At 41.1% G+C, this 14,949-nt stretch overlaps 1 protein-coding gene across 3 annotated transcripts in view; it reads left to right on the top strand.

Annotated features, from left to right (window-relative positions):
• LONP1 (lon peptidase 1, mitochondrial) overlaps nucleotides 1–14,949 on the top strand; it is a 562,611-nt gene that overhangs the window by 417,689 nt on the left and 129,973 nt on the right. The gene's annotated exons all lie outside the window — the stretch shown is intronic.

Genomic DNA, 14,949 nt, shown 5'->3' with positions numbered 1-14,949 from the left:
TATGGACTTTTTTGAAATGTGCTGAGACGCTGTGACTCATGAGACCTTTTCTTATGGTCCTACAATGCTCGGCCATTCTCGTTTTTATTTTACAACCTGTCCTTCCCAAATAGCCCATATTGCAAGTACATAGCAACAAATATATGACATTAGTAGTATCACAATTCATGTCCTCATTTAATACTATTTTTTGTCCATTAATTTCTGGATTATTGCACAATTTATTTTTATGTTTAGTTTCCTTACACACTTTGCATTTGCCACAATGTACAAACTTCTTTTCTCTATTCCTATTGCTATGTTCTCCTCTAGTTTTGACATAGCTATTTGTGAGTATGTCCCTTAGTGAGGGAGCTTTAGGAAAACCGATCATAGGTTTTTCCGTAAGTTTGGCTCCTATCGTAGGGTTTCCCCTCAATATGTGCCAATATTTGTGTATAATGGACTGGACCCCAAGTGCTTCCTTTGAAAATGTGGTAACAAACATAGGGTTAATTGTGTTTTCATCTGTATTACATTCTTTCATATTTGTTTCTACTTTTAAAAGTAATTTTTCCGGATAACCCCTTTCCCTAAATCGCTTCTTAATAATTTCTGTTTGTTCTTTTCTATCTCTCTCGTTTGTACAGTTCCTTTCTACCCTTTTGATTTGGCCTCTAGGAATATTTTCGATCCATGGTCTATGATGGCAGCTATCAAATTGGATGAAACTATTCACATCTACCGGTTTAAAATAATTTCTGTTTTTTATCACACTCCCTTCGCGGAAGAACTCTAGGTCTAGAAAATGTATACCAATTGCATCCTTCTCATATGTAAACTTTAAATTATATTTGTTGATATTAATATACTTCATGAACTCTTCTAGTTCTTCATTCATGCCTCTCCAAATGATGATGCAATCATCAATAAATTGCTTGTACAATAATATATTTCCTTTAAATCTGTTGGAAATACTAAAAATAAATTCCTCCTCCCATTTTTCCATGTACAGGTTGGCGAATGATGGCGCAAATTTGGCCCCCATCACCTGTACATAGAACTGTTCATCGAACCAAAAGTAATTACACTCCAGACAAAACCTAATAGCTTCCAATAGGAAGTATCTCTTCTGCCATCCTATTTCACCTAATGTCTCTAATTTTTCTTTTATAGCTCTTATCTCTAGATTTTGCGGTATGGATGTGTACAATGCTGACACATCGCTGGAGCACAGTATAATATTATTGTCAAGTCCTACATCTAAATCTTTCAGGATCTCTATCAGGTGTTGTGAGTCTCTTAGATAGGATTTCATCTTTTTTATTGATGGTTGCAAATGAATATCTATATATTCCCCCAGGCGGCACGTGATTGAATCAATGGGTCTCCCTGGGGGATTCAGCCAGTCTTTATGGACTTTGGGCAAATAGTACACTACAGGAATTTTCGGAGTATGGATATTGAGATATGAAAACTCTTTTTCATTAATAACTTCATATTCTCTTCCCCATTCTAGGAGTTTAGTAAGCTGTTTCTTATATATGTTTGTGGGATCACTTTTTAGTCTAATATATGTGCGTGTGTCATTCAAGTGTCATTCAATTTATATCTTTACAAGTCTGAAATTTATCCATCCTTGCTTCTGGGGCATATTTGAGCCCTTTATTTAGTAATGTTATATGATACGTGGTCAACTCCATAGAGCTTAAATTGAAGATTCCTGAACTATCTATATTTCCTTCGTTCTTTTTGTCATCTCTCCTCTGCTGTCTCCCCCTTCTCCCCCCTCGTCTAGTTTTCTTTTTCCTGTTCTCATACTGTCCAGATGTCCATTCCCAATTTTCTGGTGTGGAAAATTTTGTTTATTTTGATTTGGGCTTTCCTCATGTATCAGTAAGCGTACATTCACACAGCGGTATGCCCGCCGTGTGCTGGAGAGGAGGAGGAGGTGACCCCTCCTCCCTCCATAGAGAATAGCGGCGCACGGCCGCGCACACGCTGAAAGATAGAGCATGCTCTATCTTTTTGCTGTGTGTGGCCCGGATCGGTGCCACACATGTGTGGCATCGTATCTGCGCCGCGCCGCTAATGCGGTCGCATGTACGTCCCCACAGACGGCCATGTGAATGTGCCCTAAAGGGGTGAATCTGTTATGTGAGTTGAAGTTTGTTCTGCGGGGTTCTGTCCGATATTCATTTCTTATCTCTCTCCTTGGGGTATATGTTTTTCTTATTTCATATTGTCTTAGGGAAAGACAAGCATGAGAGGAAACAAGCATACCATGCCACATTTAGAGGTAGGAAACCTTATGATACATGGTATGAAAATAATCGGTATGAAGGACAGACCCCAAGACAATATGAAATAAGAAAAACATATACCCCAAGGAGAGAGCTAAGAAATGAATATCGGACAGAACCCCGCAGAACAAACTTCAACTCATATAATAGATTCACCCCTTTACTGATACATGAGGAAAGCCCAAATCAAAATAAACAAAATTTTCCACACCAGAAAATTGGGAATGGACATCTGGACAGTATGAGAACAGGAAAAAGAAAACTAGACGAGGGGGGAGAAGGGGGAGACAGCAGAGGAGAGATAGTTCAGGAAGCTTCAATTTAAGCTCTATGGAGTTGACCAAGGATCATATAACATTACTAAATAAAGGGCTCAAATATGCCCCAATTCCAAAAATAGACAGGCCAGAGTTAAATTTGCCGAAAAACACCTCAAGAAGCCAGCGCAGTTCTGGAAAAGTATTCTATGGACAGATGAGACAAAGATCAACCTGTACCAGAATGATGGGAAGAAAAAAGTTTGGAGAAGAAAGGGAACGGCACATGATCCACGGCACACCACATCCTCTGTAAAACATGGTGGAGGCAACGTGATGTCATGGGCATGCATGGCTTTCAATGACACTGGGTCACTTGTGTTTATTGATGACATAACAGCAGACAAGAGTAGCCGGATGAATTCTGAAGTATACCGGGATATACTTTCAGCCCAGATTCAGCCAAATGCTGCAAAGTTGATCGGACAGCGCTTCATAGTACAGATGGACAATGACCCCAAGCATACAGCCAAAGCTACCCAAGAGTTCATGAGTGCAAAAAAGTGGAACATTTTGCAATGGCCAAGTCAATCACCAGATCTTAACCCAATTGAGCATGCATTTCACTTGCTCAAATCCAGACGTAAGACGGAAAGACCCACAAACAAGCAAGACCTGAACGCTGCGGCTGTAAAGGCCTGGCAAAGCATTAAAAAGGAGGAAACCCAACGTTTGGTGATGTCCATTCGTTCCAGACTTAAGGCAGTGATTGCCTCCAAAGGATTCGCAACAAAATATCAAAAATAAAAATATTTTGTTTGAGTTATGTTTATTTGTCCAATTACTTTTGAGCTCCTAAAATGTGGAGTGTTTGTAAAGAAATGTGTACAATTCCTACATCAGATATTTTTGTTCAACCCTTCAAATTAAACGTTACAATCTGCACTTGAATTCTGTTGTAGAGGTTTCATTTCAAATCCAATGTGGTGGCATACAGAGCCCAACTCGCGAAAATTGTGTCACTGTCCAAATATTTCTGGCCCTAACTGTATTAGACTAAAAAGTGATCCCACAAACATATATAAGAAACAGCTTACTAAACTCCTAGAATGGGGAAGAGAATATGAAGTTATTAATGAAAAAGAGTTTACATATCTCAATATCCATACTCCGAAAATTCCTGTAGTGTACTATTTGCCCAAAGTCCATAAAGACTGGCTGAATCCCCCAGGGAGACCCATTGTCTCGGGCATTAATTCAATCACGTGCCGCCTGGGGGAATATATAGATATTCATTTGCAACCATCGATAAAAAAGATGAAATCCTATCTAAGAGACTCACAAAGATCCTGAAAGATTTAGATGTAGGACTTGACAATAATATTATAATGTGCTCCTGCGATGTGTCAGCATTGTACACATCCATACCGCAAAATCTAGGGATAAGAGCTATAAAAGAAAAATTAGAGACATTAGGTGAAATAGGATGGCAGAAGAGATACTTCCTATTGGAAGCTATTAGGTTTTGTCTGGAGTGTAATTACTTTTGGTTCGATGAACAGTTCTATGTACAGGTGATGGGGGCCAAATTTGCGCCATCATTCGCCAACCTGTACATGGAAAAATGGGAGGAGGAATTTATTTTTAGTATTTCCAACAGATTTAAAGGAAATATATTATTGTACAAGCGATTTATTGATGATTGCATCATCATTTGGAGAGGCATGAATGAAGAACTACAAAATCAAATTATGCAGCAGCTGTTTGCTGTGAAAAGACTATGTGTAGTGTTACCTAGAGGATATCAAGGATACACTATAAATCACCAAGAGGTATCTAAATCACAGGGTGAAATCAGAATTATTTAAAACCTAACTTTTATTAACCTTGATAAAAAACGTGTCCTAAAAACCAAACTTAAGGACCAAAGACTGCAAATTAAACAATAATTGCCATAAACACTGGCCATCCAATCCACATATCCACTCTATTTGTTAGAGCTGGAACCAATAAGGGAAAGTATGAAACGGTCTTACCAGTGGCTGAGTCGTATACAGATGCAGGAGCTGGGTCAGGAGGGAGTAGAGGTGGACCCCAGGTCAGGAACAGATGACAGCACTGCACCTAGAAGTCCCTATTGCTGTCTCTCCCTATACCCACTGAATTAGCTCCTGCCCTTACAAGGGCAGTCCCAAGGTCACCCTAACCTAGGGGTTAACCCTGGTAAGCCCTTATATGTTCCCGACGCGTTTCTGGAGCCTGGGATGTCGGAGGTCCGTCATCAGGGGAAATGCAGCTTCTGTAGAGGTAGATCCAAAGTAGGGCCTGATGATTGGTAAACTACTTGTATCTACGGCGTGCACGTGGACAGTGGTCCCTAAAGTTGGTAGAGTGCCGCTTTATGTCGGGAACATATAAGGGCTTACCAGGGTTAACCCCTAGGTTAGGGTGACCTTGGGACTGCCCTTGTAAGGGCAGGAGCTAATTCAGTGGGTATAGGGAGAGACAGCAATAGGGACTTCTAGGTGCAGTGCTGTCATCTGTTCCTGACCTGGGGTCCACCTCTACTCCCTCCTGACCCAGCTCCTGCATCTGTATACGACTCAGCCACTGGTAAGACCGTTTCATACTTTCCCTTATTGGTTCCAGCTCTAACAAATAGAGTGGATATGTGGATTGGATGGCCAGTGTTTATGGCAATTATTGTTTAATTTGCCGTCTTTGGTCCTTAAGTTTGGTTTTTAGGACACGTTTTTTATCAAGGTTAATAAAAGTTAGGTTTTAAATAATTCTGATTTCACCCTGTGATTTGCTAATGAATGAAGAACTAGAAGAGTTCATGAAGTATATTAATATCAAGAAATATAATTTAAAGTTTACATATGAGAAGGATACAATTGGTATACATTTTCTTGACCTAGAGTTCTTCCGCGAAGGGAGTGTGATAAAAAACAGAAATTATTTTAAACCGGTACATGTGAATAGTTTCATCCAATTTGATAGCTGCCATCATAGACCCTGGATCGAAAATATTCCGAGAGGCCAAATCAAAAGGGTAGAAAGGAACTGTACAAACGAGAGAGATAGAAAAGAACAAACAGAAATTATTAAGAAGCGATTTAGGGAAAGGGGTTATCCGGAAAAATTACTTTTAAAAGTAGAAACAAATATGAAAGAATGTAATACAGATGAAAACACAATTAACCCTATGTTTGTTACCACATTTTCAAAGGAAGCACTTGGGGTCCAGTCCATTATACACAAATATTGGCACATATTGAGGGGAAACCCTACGATAGGAGCCAAACTTACGGAAAAACCTATGGTCGTTTTTCCTAAAGCTCCCTCACTAAGGGACATACTCACAAATAGCTATGTCAAAACTAGAGGAGAACATAGCAATAGGAATAGAGAAAAGAAGTTTGTACATTGTGGCAAATGCAAAGCGTGTAAGGAAACTAAACATAAAAATAAATTGTGCAATAATCCAGAAATTAATGGACAAAAAATAGTATTAAATGAGGACATGAATTGTGATACTACTAATGTCATATATTTGTTGCTATGTACTTGCAATATGGGCTATTTGGGAAGGACAGGTTGTAAAATAAAAACCAGAATGGCCGAGCATTGTAGGACCATAAGAAAAGGTCTCATGAGTCACAGCGTCTCAGCACATTTCAAAAAAGTCCATAATTCAGATCTGGTGGTATGCGTTTTTTTGCGATTGAAAAAGTTAAATCACACTGGCGGGGGGAACAGATTAACATTAAACTGAGTAGAAGGGAAGGTTACTGGATACACAGACTAGACTCATTGGCGCCGGTAGGGTTAAATATAGATTTTGAGCTGAAATGTTTTTTAAAAGAATATTAAGATTAAACACATTCACACTGAATTATAGTGCACATTAGTGGGTGAATGAGGATACATTATAAGGTAGTGAAGTTAAGAAATATAAAGATTATTACATACCCTTTTGTGATTATAATGTGAACAAGGCGTTTTAGTAGATAGGTCTCTTTATTAGGTCAGGTGCATCAGGTGCAAAGTAGGGAGTGATAATAGTGCACTTGTGTGTGGGTAATGTGAATACATCCCTAGGATAGGTTACTGATATAGATTTTGAGTTGGAATGTCCTTTAAAAGAATATTAAGATAAAACACATCCACTTTGGGAGTATTGTGTCATATATAGACATTTGAATTATAATGCACATTAGTGACTGAATGAGGATATATAATAAGGTAGTAAAGTTAAGAAATAGAGGCATTATAATCACAAAAGGGTGTGAAATAATGTGAACAAGACTTTATAGTAGATAGGTCACTTCACTATCACTATCAGGTGCAAAACAGGGAGTGATAATAGTGCACTTGTGAGAGGGTAATGTGAATACATCCCTAGGATTACAAAGGTCAAGGATACTTTTAGTTGGATACCATGAAAATATGGGGTTAGATTGAAATGGATTATTTATATGTTAGTGATACCAGCGTTATGGTTGTGACAGGGTTAAAACTCATATGCTAGCATCTCTGAGAGTGAATAGTATGTGGAAAGGGGAAGTGAATAGTTGAAGGGGGAGTCTTCAGGGGTTAGGTAGAATGAAATCATGTGCTATATGATTAGTTGATATAAAAGAGAATATATTTAGGAACCAAATGAGATATACCTTGGGGATATATATATATATTTTGTGAACGTATATAATATAAGGAACAAAGGTCGCATAGTGGAATTATTGTGCATTTTTAAGATGTATTGTTATGTAATTTTATGGTGTTGTGAATGATTTAAAAGAGGCAGGACATGAGACGCCAGCAACGCCCCGGAAGAAGCTGTGTAGGCGAAACCCAGGGTCGGGTGGACATGTATGACTGGCGTCCTGCTTATGTCTAGATATGCGCATTTTTACAAATGTTTTGTGAGTATATTTTTTAATAAAATTTTAAACTACAAATAATATACTACACTATCCATACGCGTATTTCTTCTAGTGAAATTGTCTTAAAGAGAGATGACAATGGAGGAGGATTAGGAAACGCGATGGAGTTGGTCTGAATGGTGACCTATTCTTGTCAGAAACCTGTGGAGACGTGCAATACTTATTGAAAAAGATCGATGCGTCAAGCAATATACCGTGTTGGATTCATAAAGAATTTATAAAGGATTGTTGGAGCTCCGGTCAGAGTAATTTTTCTCTTTCTTTTGGTAAATGGAGTTAGTGGATAGTCCGCTGTATGGTGAGTGCGGCCTTACTAAGCCTTTAAACTGGTTCTGATGATCTATTATGTGATTCTTTGTTTAGAGGGAAGAGACGCGTAGGGGGAAATATACTGCTAAGGCAAAAAACCGTGTTTGTAAAGTTTGTGGAGATGACCTGCCCATCTCGTACCTGAAGCCAAACTGCGATCAGTGTATCCAGGGTATGATAGCCCAGGATCAGTCGGTTTTATTTGAGTTTATGCGCACCTTTATTCAGCAAGAAGTGCGCAGTTCTTTGCAGAGTATGAAAAAATCTTTCAGGGCACATAGCTCCCCAAGCAGACTCAAGCCCAGAGGAATTGTCGTCAGACTCAGAAGAGGAAGATAAGTCGGGCAGGCCTCTGTTCCCAGCCGAGGATACTGACCATCTAATAAAGTTGGTCAAGACTTAGATGGAACTAGAGGAGGAGAAAGAGGAACGATCTGTGACAGATAACATGTTCCAGGGATTAGGGGAACGGAAGAAGAGATTATTTCCCATTCATCAGAACATCTCTTCCCTAACTAAAGCAGAATGGAAAAGATGAGATAGGAAAGTATTTTTTCCAAAAGCAATGAAAAGAAAATATCCATTTGCGGAAAAGGATACGGAAGCGTGGGATAAGGCGCCAAAAGTGGACATTCCTTTATCCAAAGTCTCCAGGAAGGCGGCTCTTCCAGTAGAAGATTCTGGCGCCCTGAAAGAAAGCTTCCGCAGAAACCTTTTAAGCCTAACATCGCTGCAACTTTTGTCTACAGATCGCTTTTCATGTGGCTCACTCAGCTGGAAGAAAAGATAAAATCAGGTGCTTCCAGATCGCATTTCATTTTGGAAGTTGGCAGCAAGGTCAATCTGCACTGTCTAATTCGGCTGAAAGAGCCTTATGGCTGAAAAATTGGTCAGGGGACTTTGCATCAAAGAGTCATTTGTGCAATATTCCTTGTGAAGGAGAATTCCTGTTTGGGTCCACATTGGACAAGATCTTGAATAAAGCTGCGGACAGAAAGAGAGCGTTTCCAAGCACGAAGCCGTAAGGAAATTTTTATCGCCCTCAAGAAAGTTTAGATCACCACATAGATCTAGGGCCAGAAAAGAAGGATGGAGATCATCAAGAGCAAAGGTCTTCATGTTCTCACACCCTTCAGACTCCAGCAAGCGCCCCAATCAGCAATGACGCCAGGGGTCCAGTGAAGACTTTCCTTGTTCAAGGAAGAATGGAAGAAGATCACAGGGAGTGGCTGGATCTTGGGAATCATACAAGACGGTCTAAAGTTGGTCGAAGAACTAGAGACCCAAGAGAAGGTGGTTTTGGAGATTTTGCACTGTCTAGGATGGATGGTGAATCTAAAGAAATCCTCCCTTTCACCTTCAAAATCAAAAATATTTCTGGAAATTCAGTTAAAGTGATATTATCGTCTCGGCATTCACATTCAGTTCAGTACATATACATTTCTTCAATTAGATCTTGTTAAAAAATTTTTACCTGTGTGAAGATAATTTCTCATAAATGTAGTCTTATGGTCCCTTAGAAACAAGACTGTGTCCTTGGATACGCCCACCTCTGCTGGAGGGATTGCACAAGGAAACAAAAAGTTTTTGTGTATGAAATGTCCGGGAGTTACTGCATGTCCCACAGCCGTCCTGTGGTAATGAAAGCTGAATCCAGGTGGTCAGGCAGGCCTTAATAGTGCATGTCTGGTCACCGCTGCCAGAGTCCAGGGCTGGCCGTATCCGAGGAAGCCATATCGTTTTAAAGGGACAACATGGGACATATGTAGGAATGTTTACATATGGCAAATGAATTAAATTAAATGTAAATGTCCAGATGGGCATACCCCTTTAAATTCAAGTTGTCAGAAGTCCTTCCTTCCTCCAGAAAAGGTTCTGAAGATAAGAGTCTCACTGGAGGATTTATTCAAGAAAGGAACTCCTATAATAAGGGAGATAATGAGAATTCTAGGCCTCTTCACAGCTGCCATACCGGCAGTACCCTGGGCGATTTTCCACGCAAGACCCTTGCAGTTGTACATGCTAAAAGCCTGGGGCGGTTTAGAACGAAAGATTCTGTTTCCTCAAAAGGTTCTAAAAACCCTAGGATGGTGGCTGAAGGAGAAGAACCTCCAAGTGGGCAGACCCTGGAGAGAGGAAAGACCACTATCAATGGTAACAGAAGCAGGTTCCTGGGGCTGGGAAGCCCAGGTGAAGGATCTCCTATTCTAGGGAGCATGGAGCATGGAGACCCAAAGGATGTCCTCAAATTGCAGGGAATGAGAGCCATTCTGGAAGCAATCAGACAATCCTTGCCTGTAATTCAGGGGACAGATCTGAAAATGATTTCGGACAATGTGACGGCCATAGCCTTCATAAATCGCCAGAGAGGTACCAGGAGCAAACCTCTGATTGATTTGACAGATCAAATTTTCAGATTGGCAGAAACCAACTTCAGATTGGTTTTGGCAGTCCACATAAGAGGGAAAGAAAATCTGTAAGCGGACTTCCTAAGTCGTCACCTCCTATGGCAGGGGGAGTGGTCCCCCCACAGGGATGTCTTTGGCAAGACTGTTGGGATGGCCAAGGATAGACCTGTTGGCCACTAGGAGAAACAGACAGGTCAAACGTTTCTGCTCTCTAGACCCGAAGGATCGTCCAGTGAGCCTGGATGCCTTTTCGATTTCAGCCTCTCCTATGCATTTAATCCTCTGTCAGTCCTTCCAAGAGTTCTGAAGAAAATAAGACCGGATCAGGCCAGAGTCATTCTTATAGCACCCTTTTGGCAAAGGAGGGTATGGTTTTCGATACTGAGAGAACTCTCGGTGTCGGATCCTTGGATCCTCCCAGAGAGACAAGATCTTCTCTCCCAAGGGCCAGTGTTCCACCCGCAGATTGCGAGTCTACATTTGACTGCCTGGAATTTGAAAGGCGCATCCTGATTGAGAAGGGCCTGTCAGACAAGGTAATTACAACTCTTCAGAGAAGTAGAAAGGTAGTTACCTCCAAAATCTATTTCAGAGTCTGGAGAGTTTTTTCTGATTACTGCAGTCCAGAGCAGATAGACTTAAATCATCGCAATATAGCGAGGATTCTAGATTTTCTGCAGGCTGGTCTAGATAAGAGGTTAAAACCAGCCACTCTTAAGGTCCAGATAGCAGCCCTTAGCTCTCTGTTTGAATCTCCCTTAGCCACCCATCCTTGGATAGTTCGGTTTATTAAAGCAGCATGACTCCTTTTAAGAGATGTACAGTCCCTCCTTGGGACCTCACATTGGTCCTAAATTTAATAAAAGTTCTGTTTGAACCTCTTGAGACGTGCCCTTTAAAATGGTTAACATTAAAGGTAGTCTTCCTTGTAGCAGTTACTTTGGCCTGTAGAGTAAGGGAGATCTCGGCCCTGTCCTGTAGGGCACCTTTTACCAAATTTTTTGAGGATAGCGTTGTACTTAGAACAGACCCGGCATTTCTACCCAAGGTAGCGTCAAAGTTTCACTGGTCTCAGGATATTAGACTTCCTTCCTTCTGTAATAACCCATCTACAGATAGGGAAAAGGAATATAGTAAGCTGGATGAGCTACGAGATCTATTTAGCCAGGTCTGAAAAATGGAGGAGCTCAGGCAGCCTGTTTATTCTTTTTAGAGGAAAGAATAAGGGAAGGAAGGCTTCAGCTATGGCTATATCTAGGTGGATTAAGCTACCTATTAGTTCATCTTATGTTGCTGCAAATCAACCATTATCGGAGGCGCTAAAGGCCCATTCTACAAGAGCAGTTTCTTCCTCTTGGGCAGAGTTTAGAGATATGTCAGTAAGCTAGATCTCCCAGACTGCCACCTGGTCTTCTCCACACACCTTCTGCTAGCATTATAGATTGGATGTGGTGGGTGTACACGAGTTGTCCTTTGGGCGAAGAGTGTTATCTTTGGTGATCCCTCTCTAATTTTCAATGCAATTCTCTTTGTTTGGCTGCTGTCGTGGTGAAATTGGAAACCGGTTCCCACCACTTAAGTTTTTCTTTTTCTCTTTACTCACACCTGGTGTTCAATAATGTGTGTGTGTGGCACAAGGGTGTTTATTATTGATAACTGGAAGTTCAGTTATAATTGTTTGAATGGGTCTGCTGGCCACAAATAACCAAGCATTGAGTCCCATACAGTCTCTGTAATTCACTGAAGGAGGAAGGCCCTGCGGCGCCTTTAAAGTCCTGGTTTTCCTGTCCCTGGAGGCAGATCCCTCTCTCTGGTTGGGTGCTGTAGTGGTTCAAAGAAATAACACAGTTACCGGTGGGTAATTACCAGTTTTCCTATTGCACACAAAGCTCTGCTACATCTCAGACATGTGCCTACCTCCCCCTTCATTTTTCTCCTTGTAGCTTATAGTTTGCAGCCTTTCCCTCTGCAATTTCCATCAGCTCGGCAATTTCAAGGAGATAAGTGATTCGGGGGAAGGGGGAGGCAGGCACATATCTATAAGATGTAGCAGAGCTCACAGTGTAACAGTGTAAAAGTCTGTCAGCCTCTGTCAGTCTGTGTCTGCCATGCCTCTGTTTAATCTCATGCATTTCATAATCTCTCATCTGTCTCCTCTCTCTTTCTTTGTGTCAGTGTTTGTACAATGTCAGAAGCCAGATAAAGGTGTATACACACCTGTACCCTGATAATGTAACCACACAGAAAAGAATTGAGCATAATGGGGCTCATTTACTTACGGTCCGCAGAGTGCATTTTCCTCGGGTTTCCCGACGATTTCCGTCTTGCACCTCCCGTGCGCAATCGGATTTTGGCCCGTCGGCGCCGGCTTGCACTCGACAGAAATCGGGGGGCGAGCCGTCAGACAACCGGTGGATTCGGACAACACCCAAGATTTAACATTTAGAATTGTGTCGCAAGACACACACTTACAATCATCGGGAAGAAGAAGGTGAACTCTGGCGGACCTCGTCGGGGAAGCAACGGATGCAGGAACTCGGGCGCACGATCTTCATGAATCGCACCGGACTTCATCCTCGTCGAACCGTCCGAATCGGGGATCCCGACTGGACCACAATTTGCCCCAATGTGCGCCAATGTGTCTGCTTAGAGAGTTCTTTTAGCTTCTTATGCCCTTGTACTTAAGAAAAAGGGGGTTAAAAACTATGCAAATGAGCCTGAGAGGCTCCAGGCTCCATTAACTCCTCTGGAGCCTGGAGCCACTCAGGTTCATTTGCATGATTTTAAAAGCCTTTTTTTCTTACAAAATAGGGCATAAGAATCTAAAAGAAGATCCTGCCAGAGGGGATGCACACCAGTATATCGGTGCACTTGGTTTACAATCCTTGATCTGGTGATAAATGTCCTTTAAATCATGGGGGAATGTATATGGGGAACTATATATAATATTATGGGGAATATATTAAGGCTGTTAAGTTACGAGGGGCAGTATATAAATTAGAGGGAGGTTGTACATATACAGACTATATGATGTCGCAAAGTGGCTGACATTAGTCTGTGCACCGCTAGTGGGCAGGGATCAAAAGGGGGACATCGGAAAGTTGAGTACAGTGTTTATTTTTTTTTTATATACCCTAGAATAAGCTGAGCGGTCCTCAAAAACTTAGCTTATTCTCAAGTATGTACGGTAATTGAATAACATGAAACAATTCAGAAACCTTTTGTCATGGAAAGCCTTCAGAGATGAAGAAACTCCATATATGGCCGGTTAATTATATCTCCCTGATGATGTGGTCCCTGCTGTGCCGGCGATCCAACGCAAGATTACCTACCTCAGGTCTTCTAAGAGAGTTCCTCTGCAGGAGTCTTTAGAACGACACAAGTCATTCAGTACCGAAAATGACCGGACCCAATATTGAACTGTTCATTGTGCAACCCTGTTATAAATATGCTATTTCTCAAAAGGCTCTGGAATAAGGAGTTGCCTTACTTCACATTACTTGGGTAATGATTTAGTTAAGATACCTGTCATCAGATCTTGGTCACTAGTTCTGTCATCACTACCTGTTGGAGCAGCTATCAATGATTCCATCCCAGCCTTTATCTAGTCAATTCATACAATAATCATTGTACAATCATCTTTACTGACATGCCCTGCTATACACATGGCTGCATTCTGGAGCAGTTGAATACACACAGACTGCAGGGGGCGTGGTCGCCAGTTTCAGGATGCACATGGAGGAGACATTACACTATTATACCTCACATCATTATACAGTCTATCAGTCAAGCACTGGGGATGTGGCTGTGCTTCCCACTTATGAATAAGCTCGACAGCTTGAATATGATAATGACTCATTGGACATCTCTCAGATCATTTGCATACAGCTTTAGGACCTTATTGCTTAACTTTACATGTATGTAGAGGGACAATGAAGGGATAGGGGCAATGCATTCTAATGGCAATTTTTAAAAATATATTTAGTTTTAGGGGCTTAATATGCCTGACGGCTTCTCTTTAGTCTATAATGCATATATTTAGTGTTCAATATATGATGTGAAATATATTTATTACTTTTTGATTTTTCATAATAAATCTCTCCTTGGTTTGTGATTTTTTTTTTATGTGCAAATTATTTTTTGTTAACGTATTCTATTTGGTACATTCAAGAGCAGTTATTTACTATCTTGGGCCACGCCAGATGCTAGCTATTTCCCTTTTTTTGTGTCGTTATCTATAGTAAACTGCTTATATTTCAAAGTTTCAGTATGTAAGGAGCAGTTATTTCATCAGTTTAATGCTTCAATGAAACCAGGAGTGCAACCACAAAGATGAGGCATAATGGAAAGAAATTCACCTATTTTGTGTTTGCCAACCCCTCCTGGCTCAATATCTATTTATTACATTAAAAGAAAAATTGTAAAATAACTGAGGTGCTACATGAGGTGATGATCCTCATCTCGGCCTGTGGCTACATGCGCTCACTCATGCCGGATCCCAGGCAAGCAAGTGGTCGGATGCAGAAGAGGTTGGGAGGGGGGGGGGCAGTGCTCCTCGCCCCTCCTCTCTTCGTAGAAAGCAGAGCAGCCATAATCCGGCTGAAGATAAGACATGACCTATCTTTTGTAGTGTAGATGTCTGACCAGGTCACAGTGCAGTGAGATTCTGGGGCAGATTTATCAAGCTGTCTGAAAGTTAGAATATTTCTAGTTGCCCATGGCAACCAATCACAGCTCCCGTTTA

This window comes from Engystomops pustulosus, chromosome 1 (genome assembly GCF_040894005.1).
Source record: "Engystomops pustulosus chromosome 1, aEngPut4.maternal, whole genome shotgun sequence".
Classification (NCBI taxonomy): domain Eukaryota; kingdom Metazoa; phylum Chordata; class Amphibia; order Anura; family Leptodactylidae; genus Engystomops; species Engystomops pustulosus.
Note: the sequence above shows the minus strand (reverse complement) of the source record. Positions and strands in the feature narration are given on the sequence as shown.